The following is a 14,650-nucleotide window of genomic DNA, read 5'->3' on the forward strand; positions in this document are numbered from 1 at the left end:
TGTACTTACTGGGCACCATACCAAGTTTATAGAACATCCTCTTCAAGTCTTGTCTCCCAGCCGTCCTTCAGCTTCTTTCTCCTTCCTCTTTATCTCTCGGCCCCCAGTAACCAGATACCAAAGATCCACATAGTATCCCATAACAGTCACTAGTTGTTATCAGTTGTTCTGAAACTCCCAGACACACCAGTAATTAAAACATTCTTCCTCAGCCATTCACAGACACATCTATAGCAGTGTTAGAAATAGAAGTCCGGAATAACAAAAGCAAACAGGTTCATAAATTTAAGAAGTGATAAATTGACTAGAATGAGGGGGAGACTGGGACACACTGCATCTGTGGTTCAAGAATTAAATTGCCAGTGCAGGGCCCAGAGGCAGACAGGATTCAAACAGAATTGTTCTTTATGGACACTAATTGTTAAAACATCCCTCACAGTCCCTACCTTTCAGTTCTTTCGCTTCTCTGTCTCCAGATCTGTTCCCCTAGTGTTTCTTTGTTTGGCAATTAGTGTTTTTTTGTTTGTTTGTTTGTTTTTGTTTTTTTTTTGTTTTTTTTTGTTTTTTTTCTTCTCAACTTTATAATTGTGCATTTGTCCTTTCTGAAATGCATAATGTTCCCTCTCCCCCCCACCCACTGGTCCAACTTGTCAAGAACATTCTGAATTCCAATCCTTTCTACTAAAATGCTTCCAGCCCCTTTCATCTTAAGGTCATGTGCTAACATAACAACCACACGGTTCATTCCTTCATTTAAGATAGTGAAAAAAAAATACTATCTGACCTGGGTCAGGTGTCCACAAATTCCCATCTGACTCAATGTTTCAGTTTAATAGTGAATTGTTGATAACTGCTCCCCGAGTGCAGCTTTTAAACTTCTCAGGAGAGCTTTCATACAGATGATGTTTGTTCAACTTTCTGATGAGAATATCAGATGACCCTGTGGCAGAAGTCTTTCTAAAATCAAGATACATGATTTCGACCACATCTTCCTTCTCTACAGAGCCCATTACTCTGTTGTAGATGGAAATTGCATTAGTTTGACATAATTTTTTCTTTACAAATCTGTCAGCTGTTGTTATCGCCTAGCTGTCTTCTGGGAGTTAAAAACAAATATGATTTTGTATTTCGATCTGCATTTCTCTAGGAGCTGTTAAGTCTATAATTCTGATTCATCCTTATTTTATGCGTAAAGAGATCCCAGTCTGCCATTTTTCGTCCTTTTGAAAACTACTCCATCTTACTTTCAAAGAAAACCACAAAACTGTGTTGAGATTACAGGCTTCTGAGAACTGGCTGAAACAGAGTAATTATTTCTTAGGTCACAATGATTTGAAAGAATTTATGAACAATCTCATAACTTGGTTAGACGATGAACTTTACTTCAAGTAATTAATCCCGTTTGTTAATAGCTTTCCCTCCCTATTGACTACTAACTGGTGCTTTCATAGGTCTGTCTCTTAATTCTGAAGTGTCTGCAGTACGTTTCCATCTGACTTCTTATCTTTCTTACTACTAGTATTTCATTTGGGTCTTGATCTTCTTGATTTTTTCTCTGGTAATCTAGGTTATTCTATGAAGCTCTCCTTAGCAAGATGACCTACTTTTCCCTTTTTTTATCTTGGTTTTGCTGCTACTGATTTAACTGAGTTCATCATTCCTGGTTCTCATTTCACATTTTCTTTATAGGGATTAGTAGCACTTACACCCTTGCTATCAGTTGACATAGAAAGCTATAAGTCCTCCTGAATATCCTATTCTGTTCATGTGTATGTTCTGTTCAACACAGATTTTTTCTCTCTGGATCCTAAACTCGGATATCACTACGTAACGCAAAAGAGAATTTGGGCTTCTTTGGCGGATGGTACATGCCCGGGAGCTACCATGGAAACCACCAGATTAAACGAAGGAAAACGTTTTGCCTCCCTGCCTTACTCCTGGACTACAGCAGCGTACCCGTCTGGGGTCGCTACCTCAATTTGGGCCAAACTGGCAAGTACGTGCATGCCCAGTAGCTACCCGTTCCTCCTCCCAGGCATACTTGCGGAAGTTTTTGGCCTCTGCCACACAATGACTTGTGCATTTAGTCCGCACACCCCTTCAGCCTAGGTACCCAAGAGCATTGGCCAATTTTGGAGCGAGCTGCACGTCAACAGGCTTCTCTTGCCTTCTCTTGATCTGCTTGGACAAAAGTTTCTGCCTACGTCCAGACGCAGATTGACTTTGGGATCCTGTCCACAGATTGCTTCAGGGGAGCTACCCGAGAGCTTGGCCCAATTCTGGAGAGAGGTACCTGCCAGGGTACCTTCGCTTTTCCCCGCTGATCCCATGTTCCAAATCTTCTGGGCTAGCTCCACATGCAGAATTGCTTGGCAATGCCAGCCCAGGACCCCTCCACGTTAGCTTGCTCCCAACTTTGCCTCTCCTTTCCAGGTAGCTGCATGCCTGCAAGCCACCACTGCTTCCTCCACGAAGCTTCTGGAAATGTTTGGGCTTCTTTCTGACACAGATTTAGCTCTGGGTACCTGCAAAGCCCTTCAGGGGACGGACGCCACAAGTCTGGACAACTTTCCTGCTAAGTGTATGCCTGGTAGCTACCCTTGCCTTCTCACCTCGGCATGCTTCTGCAAGAGGTTGGCCTTCCGCCAACACGCATTTTTTCTCTCTGCCTCCTAAACTCGCAGATCTCTAGGGATATCTCCAGGACAGGCAACAGGGAATTAAGGCTACTTTGGAGGTCTTACATGCCCGGGAGCTACCTTGGCCTCCACCACATTGCACTTAGGAAAAAGTTTTGCCTCCCTGCCTTACTCCTGGACTACAGCAGCGTACCCGTCTGGGGTCGCTACCTCAATTTGGGCCAAACTGGCAACTACGTGCATGCCCAGTAGCTACCCGTTCCTCCTCCCAGGCATACTTGCGGAAGTTTTTGGCCTCTGCCACACAATGACTTGTGCATTTAGTCCGCACACCCCTTCAGCCTAGGTACCCAAGAGCATTGGCCAATTTTGGAGCGAGCTGCACGTCAACAGGCTTCTCTTGCCTTCTCTTGATCTGCTTGGACAAAAGTTTCTGCCTACGTCCAGACGCAGATTGACTTTGGGATCCTGTCCACAGATTGCTTCAGGGGAGCTACCCGAGAGCTTGGCCCAATTCTGGAGAGAGGTACCTGCCAGGGTACCTTCGCTTTTCCCCGCTGATCCCATGTTCCAAATCTTCTGGGCTAGCTCCACATGCAGAATTGCTTGGCAATGCCAGCCCAGGACCCCTCCACGTTAGCTTGCTCCCAACTTTGCCTCTCCTTTCCAGGTAGCTGCATGCCTGCAAGCCACCACTGCTTCCTCCACGAAGCTTCTGGAAATGTTTGGGCTTCTTTCTGACACAGATTTAGCTCTGGGTACCTGCAAAGCCCTTCAGGGGACGGACGCCACAAGTCTGGACAACTTTCCTGCTAAGTGTATGCCTGGTAGCTACCCTTGCCTTCTCACCTCGGCATGCTTCTGCAAAAGGTTGGCCTTCCGCCAACACGCATTTTTTCTCTCTGCGTCCTAAACTCGCAGATCTCTAGGCATATCTCCAGGACAGGCAACAGGGAATTAAGGCTACTTTGGAGGTCTTACATGCCCGGGAGCTACCTTGGCCTCCACCACATTGCACTTAGGAAAAAGTTTTGCCTCCCTGCCTTACTCCTGGACTACAGCAGCGTACCCGTCTGGGGTCGCTACCTCAATTTGGGCCAAACTGGCAACTACGTGCATGCCCAGTAGCTACCCGTTCCTCCTCCCAGGCATACTTGCGGAAGTTTTTGGCCTCTGCCACACAATGACTTGTGCATTTAGTCCGCACACCCCTTCAGCCTAGGTACCCAAGAGCATTGGCCAATTTTGGAGCGAGCTGCACGTCAACAGGCTTCTCTTGCCTTCTCTTGATCTGCTTGGACAAAAGTTTCTGCCTACGTCCAGACGCAGATTGACTTTGGGATCCTGTCCACAGATTGCTTCAGGGGAGCTACCCGAGAGCTTGGCCCAATTCTGGAGAGAGGTACCTGCCAGGGTACCTTCGCTTTTCCCCGCTGATCCCATGTTCCAAATCTTCTGGGCTAGCTCCACATGCAGAATTGCTTGGCAATGCCAGCCCAGGACCCCTCCACGTTAGCTTGCTCCCAATTTTGCCTCTCCTTTCCAGGTAGCTGCATGCCTGCAAGCCACCACTGCTTCCTCCACGAAGCTTCTGGAAATGTTTGGGCTTCTTTCTGACACAGATTTAGCTCTGGGTACCTGCAAAGCCCTTCAGGGGACGGACGCCACAAGTCTGGACAACTTTCCTGCTAAGTGTATGCCTGGTAGCTACCCTTGCCTTCTCACCTCGGCATGCTTCTGCAAAAGGTTGGCCTTCCGCCAACACGCATTTTTTCTCTCTGCGTCCTAAACTCGCAGATCTCTAGGCATATCTCCAGGACAGGCAACAGGGAATTAAGGCTACTTTGGAGGTCTTACATGCCCGGGAGCTACCTTGGCCTCCACCACATTGCACTTAGGAAAAAGTTTTGCCTCCCTGCCTTACTCCTGGACTACAGCAGCGTACCCGTCTGGGGTCGCTACCTCAATTTGGGCCAAACTGGCAAGTACGTGCATGCCCAGTAGCTACCCGTTCCTCCTCCCAGGCATACTTGCGGAAGTTTTTGGCCTCTGCCACACAATGACTTGTGCATTTAGTCCGCACACTCCTTCAGCCTAGGTACCCAAGAGCATTGGCCAATTTTGGAGCGAGCTGCACGTCAACAGGCTTCTCTTGCCTTCTCTTGATCTGCTTGGACAAAAGTTTCTGCCTACGTCCAGACGCAGATTGACTTTGGGATCCTGTCCACAGATTGCTTCAGGGGAGCTACCCGAGAACTTGGCCCAATTCTGGAGAGAGGTACCTGCCAGGGTACCTTCGCTTTTCCCCGCTGATCCCATGTTCCAGATCTTCTGGGCTAGCTCCACATGCAGAATTGCTTGGCAATGCCAGCCCAGGACCCCTCCACGTTAGCTTGCTCCCAATTTTGCCTCTCCTTTCCAGGTAGCTGCATGCCTGCAAGCCACCACTGCTTCCTCCACGAAGCTTCTGGAAATGTTTGGGCTTCTTTCTGACACAGATTTAGCTCTGGGTACCTGCAAAGCCCTTCAGGGGACGGACGCCACAAGTCTGGACAACTTTCCTGCTAAGTGTATGCCTGGTAGCTACCCTTGCCTTCTCACCTCGGCATGCTTCTGCAAGAGGTTGGCCTTCCGCCAACACGCATTTTTTCTCTCTGCGTCCTAAACTCGCAGATCTCTAGGGATATCTCCAGGACAGGCAACAGGGAATTAAGGCTACTTTGGAGGTCTTACATGCCCGGGAGCTACCTTGGCCTCCACCACATTGCACTTAGGAAAAGGTTTTGCCTCCCTGCCTTACTCCTGGACTACAGCAGCGTACCCGTCTGGGGTCGCTACCTCAATTTGGGCCAAACTGGCAAGTACGTGCATGCCCAGTAGCTACCCGTTCCTCCTCCCAGGCATACTTGCGGAAGTTTTTGGCCTCTGCCACACAATGACTTGTGCATTTAGTCCGCACACCCCTTCAGCCTAGGTACCCAAGAGCATTGGCCAATTTTGGAGCGAGCTGCACGTCAACAGGCTTCTCTTGCCTTCTCTTGATCTGCTTGGACAAAAGTTTCTGCCTACGTCCAGACGCAGATTGACTTTGGGATCCTGTCCACAGATTGCTTCAGGGGAGCTACCCGAGAACTTGGCCCAATTCTGGAGAGAGGTACCTGCCAGGGTACCTTCGCTTTTCCCCGCTGATCCCATGTTCCAGATCTTCTGGGCTAGCTCCACATGCAGAATTGCTTGGCAATGCCAGCCCAGGACCCCTCCACGTTAGCTTGCTCCCAATTTTGCCTCTCCTTTCCAGGTAGCTGCATGCCTGCAAGCCACCACTGCTTCCTCCACGAAGCTTCTGGAAATGTTTGGGCTTCTTTCTGACACAGATTTAGCTCTGGGTACCTGCAAAGCCCTTCAGGGGACGGACGCCACAAGTCTGGACAACTTTCCTGCTAAGTGTATGCCTGGTAGCTACCCTTGCCTTCTCACCTCGGCATGCTTCTGCAAGAGGTTGGCCTTCCGCCAACACGCATTTTTTCTCTCTGCGTCCTAAACTCGCAGATCTCTAGGGATATCTCCAGGACAGGCAACAGGGAATTAAGGCTACTTTGGAGGTCTTACATGCCCGGGAGCTACCTTGGCCTCCACCACATTGCACTTAGGAAAAAGTTTTGCCTCCCTGCCTTACTCCTGGACTACAGCAGCGTACCCGTCTGGGGTCGCTACCTCAATTTGGGCCAAACTGGCAAGTACGTGCATGCCCAGTAGCTACCCGTTCCTCCTCCCAGGCATACTTGCGGAAGTTTTTGGCCTCTGCCACACAATGACTTGTGCATTTAGTCCGCACACCCCTTCAGCCTAGGTACCCAAGAGCATTGGCCAATTTTGGAGCGAGCTGCACGTCAACAGGCTTCTCTTGCCTTCTCTTGATCTGCTTGGACAAAAGTTTCTGCCTACGTCCAGACGCAGATTGACTTTGGGATCCTGTCCACAGATTGCTTCAGGGGAGCTACCCGAGAGCTTGGCCCAATTCTGGAGAGAGGTACCTGCCAGGGTACCTTCGCTTTTCCCCGCTGATCCCATGTTCCAAATCTTCTGGGCTAGCTCCACATGCAGAATTGCTTGGCAATGCCAGCCCAGGACCCCTCCACGTTAGCTTGCTCCCAATTTTGCCTCTCCTTTCCAGGTAGCTGCATGCCTGCAAGCCACCACTGCTTCCTCCACGAAGCTTCTGGAAATGTTTGGGCTTCTTTCTGACACAGATTTAGCTCTGGGTACCTGCAAAGCCCTTCAGGGGACGGACGCCACAAGTCTGGACAACTTTCCTGCTAAGTGTATGCCTGGTAGCTACCCTTGCCTTCTCACCTCGGCATGCTTCTGCAAAAGGTTGGCCTTCCGCCAACACGCATTTTTTCTCTCTGCGTCCTAAACTCGCAGATCTCTAGGCATATCTCCAGGACAGGCAACAGGGAATTAAGGCTACTTTGGAGGTCTTACATGCCCGGGAGCTACCTTGGCCTCCACCACATTGCACTTAGGAAAAAGTTTTGCCTCCCTGCCTTACTCCTGGACTACAGCAGCGTACCCGTCTGGGGTCGCTACCTCAATTTGGGCCAAACTGGCAAGTACGTGCATGCCCAGTAGCTACCCGTTCCTCCTCCCAGGCATACTTGCGGAAGTTTTTGGCCTCTGCCACACAATGACTTGTGCATTTAGTCCGCACACCCCTTCAGCCTAGGTACCCAAGAGCATTGGCCAATTTTGGAGCGAGCTGCACGTCAACAGGCTTCTCTTGCCTTCTCTTGATCTGCTTGGACAAAAGTTTCTGCCTACGTCCAGACGCAGATTGACTTTGGGATCCTGTCCACAGATTGCTTCAGGGGAGCTACCCGAGAACTTGGCCCAATTCTGGAGAGAGGTACCTGCCAGGGTACCTTCGCTTTTCCCCGCTGATCCCATGTTCCAAATCTTCTGGGCTAGCTCCACATGCAGAATTGCTTGGCAATGCCAGCCCAGGACCCCTCCACGTTAGCTTGCTCCCAATTTTGCCTCTCCTTTCCAGGTAGCTGCATGCCTGCAAGCCACCACTGCTTCCTCCACGAAGCTTCTGGAAATGTTTGGGCTTCTTTCTGACACAGATTTAGCTCTGGGTACCTGCAAAGCCCTTCAGGGGACGGACGCCACAAGTCTGGACAACTTTCCTGCTAAGTGTATGCCTGGTAGCTACCCTTGCCTTCTCACCTCGGCATGCTTCTGCAAAAGGTTGGCCTTCCGCCAACACGCATTTTTTCTCTCTGCGTCCTAAACTCGCAGATCTCTAGGGATATCTCCAGGACAGGCAACAGGGAATTAAGGCTACTTTGGAGGTCTTACATGCCCGGGAGCTACCTTGGCCTCCACCACATTGCACTTAGGAAAAAGTTTTGCCTCCCTGCCTTACTCCTGGACTACAGCAGCGTACCCGTCTGGGGTCGCTACCTCAATTTGGGCCAAACTGGCAAGTACGTGCATGCCCAGTAGCTACCCGTTCCTCCTCCCAGGCATACTTGCGGAAGTTTTTGGCCTCTGCCACACAATGACTTGTGCATTTAGTCCGCACACCCCTTCAGCCTAGGTACCCAAGAGCATTGGCCAATTTTGGAGCGAGCTGCACGTCAACAGGCTTCTCTTGCCTTCTCTTGATCTGCTTGGACAAAAGTTTCTGCCTACGTCCAGACGCAGATTGACTTTGGGATCCTGTCCACAGATTGCTTCAGGGGAGCTACCCGAGAACTTGGCCCAATTCTGGAGAGAGGTACCTGCCAGGGTACCTTCGCTTTTCCCCGCTGATCCCATGTTCCAGATCTTCTGGGCTAGCTCCACATGCAGAATTGCTTGGCAATGCCAGCCCAGGACCCCTCCACGTTAGCTTGCTCCCAATTTTGCCTCTCCTTTCCAGGTAGCTGCATGCCTGCAAGCCACCACTGCTTCCTCCACGAAGCTTCTGGAAATGTTTGGGCTTCTTTCTGACACAGATTTAGCTCTGGGTACCTGCAAAGCCCTTCAGGGGACGGACGCCACAAGTCTGGACAACTTTCCTGCTAAGTGTATGCCTGGTAGCTACCCTTGCCTTCTCACCTCGGCATGCTTCTGCAAGAGGTTGGCCTTCCGCCAACACGCATTTTTTCTCTCTGCGTCCTAAACTCGCAGATCTCTAGGGATATCTCCAGGACAGGCAACAGGGAATTAAGGCTACTTTGGAGGTCTTACATGCCCGGGAGCTACCTTGGCCTCCACCACATTGCACTTAGGAAAAGGTTTTGCCTCCCTGCCTTACTCCTGGACTACAGCAGCGTACCCGTCTGGGGTCGCTACCTCAATTTGGGCCAAACTGGCAAGTACGTGCATGCCCAGTAGCTACCCGTTCCTCCTCCCAGGCATACTTGCGGAAGTTTTTGGCCTCTGCCACACAATGACTTGTGCATTTAGTCCGCACACCCCTTCAGCCTAGGTACCCAAGAGCATTGGCCAATTTTGGAGCGAGCTGCACGTCAACAGGCTTCTCTTGCCTTCTCTTGATCTGCTTGGACAAAAGTTTCTGCCTACGTCCAGACGCAGATTGACTTTGGGATCCTGTCCACAGATTGCTTCAGGGGAGCTACCCGAGAACTTGGCCCAATTCTGGAGAGAGGTACCTGCCAGGGTACCTTCGCTTTTCCCCGCTGATCCCATGTTCCAAATCTTCTGGGCTAGCTCCACATGCAGAATTGCTTGGCACTGCCAGCCCAGGACCCCTCCACGTTAGCTTGCTCCCAATTTTGCCTCTCCTTTCCAGGTAGCTGCATGCCTGCAAGCCACCACTGCTTCCTCCACGAAGCTTCTGGAAATGTTTGGGCTTCTTTCTGACACAGATTTAGCTCTGGGTACCTGCAAAGCCCTTCAGGGGACGGACGCCACAAGTCTGGACAACTTTCCTGCTAAGTGTATGCCTGGTAGCTACCCTTGCCTTCTCACCTCGGCATGCTTCTGCAAAAGGTTGGCCTTCCGCCAACACGCATTTTTTCTCTCTGCGTCCTAAACTCGCAGATCTCTAGGCATATCTCCAGGACAGGCAACAGGGAATTAAGGCTACTTTGGAGGTCTTACATGCCCGGGAGCTACCTTGGCCTCCACCACATTGCACTTAGGAAAAAGTTTTGCCTCCCTGCCTTACTCCTGGACTACAGCAGCGTACCCGTCTGGGGTCGCTACCTCAATTTGGGCCAAACTGGCAACTACGTGCATGCCCAGTAGCTACCCGTTCCTCCTCCCAGGCATACTTGCGGAAGTTTTTGGCCTCTGCCACACAATGACTCGTGCATTTAGTCCGCACACCCCTTCAGCCTAGGTACCCAAGAGCATTGGCCAATTTTGGAGCGAGCTGCACGTCAACAGGCTTCTCTTGCCTTCTCTTGATCTGCTTGGACAAAAGTTTCTGCCTACGTCCAGACGCAGATTGACTTTGGGATCCTGTCCACAGATTGCTTCAGGGGAGCTACCCGAGAACTTGGCCCAATTCTGGAGAGAGGTACCTGCCAGGGTACCTTCGCTTTTCCCCGCTGATCCCATGTTCCAGATCTTCTGGGCTAGCTCCACATGCAGAATTGCTTGGCAATGCCAGCCCAGGACCCCTCCACGTTAGCTTGCTCCCAATTTTGCCTCTCCTTTCCAGGTAGCTGCATGCCTGCAAGCCACCACTGCTTCCTCCACGAAGCTTCTGGAAATGTTTGGGCTTCTTTCTGACACAGATTTAGCTCTGGGTACCTGCAAAGCCCTTCAGGGGACGGACGCCACAAGTCTGGACAACTTTCCTGCTAAGTGTATGCCTGGTAGCTACCCTTGCCTTCTCACCTCGGCATGCTTCTGCAAGAGGTTGGCCTTCCGCCAACACGCATTTTTTCTCTCTGCGTCCTAAACTCGCAGATCTCTAGGGATATCTCCAGGACAGGCAACAGGGAATTAAGGCTACTTTGGAGGTCTTACATGCCCGGGAGCTACCTTGGCCTCCACCACATTGCACTTAGGAAAAAGTTTTGCCTCCCTGCCTTACTCCTGGACTACAGCAGCGTACCCGTCTGGGGTCGCTACCTCAATTTGGGCCAAACTGGCAACTACGTGCATGCCCAGTAGCTACCCGTTCCTCCTCCCAGGCATACTTGCGGAAGTTTTTGGCCTCTGCCACACAATGACTTGTGCATTTAGTCCGCACACCCCTTCAGCCTAGGTACCCAAGAGCATTGGCCAATTTTGGAGCGAGCTGCACGTCAACAGGCTTCTCTTGCCTTCTCTTGATCTGCTTGGACAAAAGTTTCTGCCTACGTCCAGACGCAGATTGACTTTGGGATCCTGTCCACAGATTGCTTCAGGGGAGCTACCCGAGAGCTTGGCCCAATTCTGGAGAGAGGTACCTGCCAGGGTACCTTCGCTTTTCCCCGCTGATCCCATGTTCCAAATCTTCTGGGCTAGCTCCACATGCAGAATTGCTTGGCAATGCCAGCCCAGGACCCCTCCACGTTAGCTTGCTCCCAATTTTGCCTCTCCTTTCCAGGTAGCTGCATGCCTGCAAGCCACCACTGCTTCCTCCACGAAGCTTCTGGAAATGTTTGGGCTTCTTTCTGACACAGATTTAGCTCTGGGTACCTGCAAAGCCCTTCAGGGGACGGACGCCACAAGTCTGGACAACTTTCCTGCTAAGTGTATGCCTGGTAGCTACCCTTGCCTTCTCACCTCGGCATGCTTCTGCAAAAGGTTGGCCTTCCGCCAACACGCATTTTTTCTCTCTGCGTCCTAAACTCGCAGATCTCTAGGGATATCTCCAGGACAGGCAACAGGGAATTAAGGCTACTTTGGAGGTCTTACATGCCCGGGAGCTACCTTGGCCTCCACCACATTGCACTTAGGAAAAAGTTTTGCCTCCCTGCCTTACTCCTGGACTACAGCAGCGTACCCGTCTGGGGTCGCTACCTCAATTTGGGCCAAACTGGCAAGTACGTGCATGCCCAGTAGCTACCCGTTCCTCCTCCCAGGCATACTTGCGGAAGTTTTTGGCCTCTGCCACACAATGACTTGTGCATTTAGTCCGCACACCCCTTCAGCCTAGGTACCCAAGAGCATTGGCCAATTTTGGAGCGAGCTGCACGTCAACAGGCTTCTCTTGCCTTCTCTTGATCTGCTTGGACAAAAGTTTCTGCCTACGTCCAGACGCAGATTGACTTTGGGATCCTGTCCACAGATTGCTTCAGGGGAGCTACCCGAGAACTTGGCCCAATTCTGGAGAGAGGTACCTGCCAGGGTACCTTCGCTTTTCCCCGCTGATCCCATGTTCCAGATCTTCTGGGCTAGCTCCACATGCAGAATTGCTTGGCAATGCCAGCCCAGGACCCCTCCACGTTAGCTTGCTCCCAATTTTGCCTCTCCTTTCCAGGTAGCTGCATGCCTGCAAGCCACCACTGCTTCCTCCACGAAGCTTCTGGAAATGTTTGGGCTTCTTTCTGACACAGATTTAGCTCTGGGTACCTGCAAAGCCCTTCAGGGGACGGACGCCACAAGTCTGGACAACTTTCCTGCTAAGTGTATGCCTGGTAGCTACCCTTGCCTTCTCACCTCGGCATGCTTCTGCAAGAGGTTGGCCTTCCGCCAACACGCATTTTTTCTCTCTGCGTCCTAAACTCGCAGATCTCTAGGGATATCTCCAGGACAGGCAACAGGGAATTAAGGCTACTTTGGAGGTCTTACATGCCCGGGAGCTACCTTGGCCTCCACCACATTGCACTTAGGAAAAAGTTTTGCCTCCCTGCCTTACTCCTGGACTACAGCAGCGTACCCGTCTGGGGTCGCTACCTCAATTTGGGCCAAACTGGCAACTACGTGCATGCCCAGTAGCTACCCGTTCCTCCTCCCAGGCATACTTGCGGAAGTTTTTGGCCTCTGCCACACAATGACTTGTGCATTTAGTCCGCACACCCCTTCAGCCTAGGTACCCAAGAGCATTGGCCAATTTTGGAGCGAGCTGCACGTCAACAGGCTTCTCTTGCCTTCTCTTGATCTGCTTGGACAAAAGTTTCTGCCTACGTCCAGACGCAGATTGACTTTGGGATCCTGTCCACAGATTGCTTCAGGGGAGCTACCCGAGAGCTTGGCCCAATTCTGGAGAGAGGTACCTGCCAGGGTACCTTCGCTTTTCCCCGCTGATCCCATGTTCCAGATCTTCTGGGCTAGCTCCACATGCAGAATTGCTTGGCAATGCCAGCCCAGGACCCCTCCACGTTAGCTTGCTCCCAATTTTGCCTCTCCTTTCCAGGTAGCTGCATGCCTGCAAGCCACCACTGCTTCCTCCACGAAGCTTCTGGAAATGTTTGGGCTTCTTTCTGACACAGATTTAGCTCTGGGTACCTGCAAAGCCCTTCAGGGGACGGACGCCACAAGTCTGGACAACTTTCCTGCTAAGTGTATGCCTGGTAGCTACCCTTGCCTTCTCACCTCGGCATGCTTCTGCAAGAGGTTGGCCTTCCGCCAACACGCATTTTTTCTCTCTGCGTCCTAAACTCGCAGATCTCTAGGGATATCTCCAGGACAGGCAACAGGGAATTAAGGCTACTTTGGAGGTCTTACATGCCCGGGAGCTACCTTGGCCTCCACCACATTGCACTTAGGAAAAAGTTTTGCCTCCCTGCCTTACTCCTGGACTACAGCAGCGTACCCGTCTGGGGTCGCTACCTCAATTTGGGCAAAACTGGCAACTACGTGCATGCCCAGTAGCTACCCGTTCCTCCTCCCAGGCATACTTGCGGAAGTTTTTGGCCTCTGCCACACAATGACTTGTGCATTTAGTCCGCACACCCCTTCAGCCTAGGTACCCAAGAGCATTGGCCAATTTTGGAGCGAGCTGCACGTCAACAGGCTTCTCTTGCCTTCTCTTGATCTGCTTGGACAAAAGTTTCTGCCTACGTCCAGACGCAGATTGACTTTGGGATCCTGTCCACAGATTGCTTCAGGGGAGCTACCCGAGAGCTTGGCCCAATTCTGGAGAGAGGTACCTGCCAGGGTACCTTCGCTTTTCCCCGCTGATCCCATGTTCCAAATCTTCTGGGCTAGCTCCACATGCAGAATTGCTTGGCAATGCCAGCCCAGGACCCCTCCACGTTAGCTTGCTCCCAATTTTGCCTCTCCTTTCCAGGTAGCTGCATGCCTGCAAGCCACCACTGCTTCCTCCACGAAGCTTCTGGAAATGTTTGGGCTTCTTTCTGACACAGATTTAGCTCTGGGTACCTGCAAAGCCCTTCAGGGGACGGACGCCACAAGTCTGGACAACTTTCCTGCTAAGTGTATGCCTGGTAGCTACCCTTGCCTTCTCACCTCGGCATGCTTCTGCAAAAGGTTGGCCTTCCGCCAACACGCATTTTTTCTCTCTGCGTCCTAAACTCGCAGATCTCTAGGCATATCTCCAGGACAGGCAACAGGGAATTAAGGCTACTTTGGAGGTCTTACATGCCCGGGAGCTACCTTGGCCTCCACCACATTGCACTTAGGAAAAAGTTTTGCCTCCCTGCCTTACTCCTGGACTACAGCAGCGTACCCGTCTGGGGTCGCTACCTCAATTTGGGCCAAACTGGCAACTACGTGCATGCCCAGTAGCTACCCGTTCCTCCTCCCAGGCATACTTGCGGAAGTTTTTGGCCTCTGCCACACAATGACTTGTGCATTTAGTCCGCACACCCCTTCAGCCTAGGTACCCAAGAGCATTGGCCAATTTTGGAGTGAGCTGCACGTCAACAGGCTTCTCTTGCCTTCTCTTGATCTGCTTGGACAAAAGTTTCTGCCTACGTCCAGACGCAGATTGACTTTGGGATCCTGTCCACAGATTGCTTCAGGGGAGCTACCCGAGAGCTTGGCCCAATTCTGGAGAGAGGTACCTGCCAGGGTACCTTCGCTTTTCCCCGCTGATCCCATGTTCCAAATCTTCTGGGCTAGCTCCACATGCAGAATTGCTTGGCAATGCCAGCCCA

The sequence above is a fragment of the Aythya ferina genome, assembly GCF_964211825.1.
Source record: "Aythya ferina genome assembly, chromosome: 17".
Classification (NCBI taxonomy): domain Eukaryota; kingdom Metazoa; phylum Chordata; class Aves; order Anseriformes; family Anatidae; genus Aythya; species Aythya ferina.